Source organism: Sinocyclocheilus grahami, unplaced genomic scaffold (genome assembly GCF_001515645.1).
Source record: "Sinocyclocheilus grahami isolate Dianchi unplaced genomic scaffold, SAMN03320097.WGS_v1.1 scaffold168.1, whole genome shotgun sequence".
NCBI lineage: Eukaryota > Metazoa > Chordata > Actinopteri > Cypriniformes > Cyprinidae > Sinocyclocheilus > Sinocyclocheilus grahami.
The window spans coordinates 123,448-125,599 of record NW_015505347.1 but is presented as its reverse complement, the minus strand read 5'-3'; the positions used below and the strand labels follow the sequence as shown (position 1 = coordinate 125,599).

At 36.6% G+C, this 2,152-nt stretch overlaps 1 long non-coding RNA gene across 1 annotated transcript in view; it reads left to right on the top strand.

Moving 5' to 3' along the window:
* The first annotated feature begins 736 nt into the window (after positions 1 to 736).
* Positions 737 to 2,152, top strand: part of LOC107593295 (uncharacterized) — a 6,374-nt gene continuing 4,958 nt past the window's right edge. The window contains exons 1-2 of the long non-coding RNA XR_001610065.1: positions 737 to 973; positions 1,517 to 1,621. This is a non-coding gene — a long non-coding RNA (uncharacterized lncRNA). The remainder of the gene's footprint in view (positions 974 to 1,516; positions 1,622 to 2,152) is intronic.

The window sequence follows — 2,152 nt, the reverse complement described above, 5'->3', positions numbered from 1 at the left end:
TAATGCAGTTATTTCTTAGAAACATGCAGCTTTGCATATCACAATATGTTAATTGATGGACTGGAGTGGTGTGGATTACTGTGATGTTTTTATCAGCTGTTTGGATTGTCATTCTGATGTCACCCATTCACTGCAGTGGATCCATTGGTGAGCAAGTGACGTAATGCTGAATTTCTCCAAATCTGTTCCCAAGAAGAAACAAACTCATCTACATCTTGGATGGCCTGAGGATGAGTACATTTTTAGCAAATGTTCAATTTTGGATTAATTATTCTTTTAATGAATATGACATGACAATCACTCACTAAAGGAAATTTTCATCAAAACTATGATTAAGTTATGCTTTTGGCCATGCATTCTTGTCATGCCATTGTTTTTAACTATTTTTATTGTCCAGCTAGAAAAGTACACACTGCACAATTTAGAGAACAAGTTGCGCACCAAAGTTTAATGCAAGAGTTCAGGGGTTTGTTCGGGTCCCTAAACCTTTGTACTAGTATAAGCAATAATAATAGTGAGGCTTGCTTTAGCAAACACCGTTAATTACTTATGATGTCTTGAAAGCTCATATGAACACCAGATATTGGGAGCAAACTTTGCATACCCTGCTATTACAGTAGAACAATGTGCAGATTTAGATATCAGTGATTTTCTACATGCTGCCTGTTATTTCACAGTGTCCACAATGAAGCGAGGGTCAGCCAAACCACGACACGCCACAATGATCAGCCATCCATTAACAGCACATAAATGGAAAGTCTTTCACTGTGGATTCCAGTTCTTTGTGATGTATCTGCGCTCCGTCCATTGCTCATCTGTCTAGATAATGAGTCTTGTGCTGCTCCGCAGGGGCTTTATGTCCTATCGGCTCTGGTATGAGGAAGCTCCTGTCAGACCCGCAGTGGTTAATGGGGTCATATTCTGCTCTTTAATAGCATTTTGATACTTTTCCCTCCTGAATTCCACTTATGAAGTGAGTTTTGCCTCCCGAAATTTAGTATTTTGTTTTACTCAACCATTTTACACTTTCAGTCTGAGCCTTAGAAAAGAGAAAAAGCATTTTTGCAGCAGTATTTTTAACACAACTCCTGAGTTCAACCCTTTAAGAGTAAAACAGCAATTATTACTGCCGTTATAACCAACTTAATTTAGCCAGTCAGGTATGACTGTCACCTTACATAATTCATATTCATAAGCCAAAATGATGTGTTCCTCATACATTTCAGATAGTTCCTACACCCCTGTTGATGTGCAAACAGTTATTTTATAACTATATTTAAAGTATAATGTGTGAATGACTAAATCTAAAGGAAATTGTCATCAAAGGTATGACTATACATTCTTGTCATGCCAAGGTTTAATAAGTTTAATTATTAATGAAGGATAATTAACTGTAAATTAGCAAGCTCTTTCAATTCAAAAGAGTAAGAAAACTCCCATTTTCCATGTTATGTCCCTTCAGAGTTTAAACTGTAGCCTGCTAAGTGATTCCTGCTAGATTCTGTTTGTGTGTCAGGAAGAGTGACTGACCCCTAAAGAAACCGAGAGACAAACCAACATCCCAGAATGTGGAATGCACTGTTTGTGTATCTGGCCGCCATCCTACAGATTCCTTGGAATGGTGAATAATCTGATTTGCCTACACTGTAAAAAATGTCCCTGTAAAAAAAACGATAATCTACTGGCATCTGTGGATGACAGCATCATACTGTAAAAATACAGTGTGCTACCGTTTTTGAAATTAACAGTAAAATGCCGTTTTGTCATCTACAGTATACAGCTGTAATTTAGCAGCATATATCCAGTGGTGGAAAAGTACTGAAAAAATATACTCAAGTAAAAGTACCATTACCTTCCAAAAAACATAGTGTGAGTAGAGTAAAAGTACTTGTCCAAAAACTACTTGAGTAAGAGTAAAAGAGTAGCCTATTTAAAAGTACTCATGAGTATTGAGTAGTGAGTACTGAGCTGTGGATTCTACCCCCTCATAATAAACGCTGTACACCGCAATTTATACATTTTAAAAACGTTGTACATTCTGTAATTCACATTATCTTGTTTGTCATAAAGAATGAAGAATATCTATCATCCAGCCGTTTTAATTTTGACTGCCAACTCTTTAAAATACATCAAAACATCACGGAAACAGTAT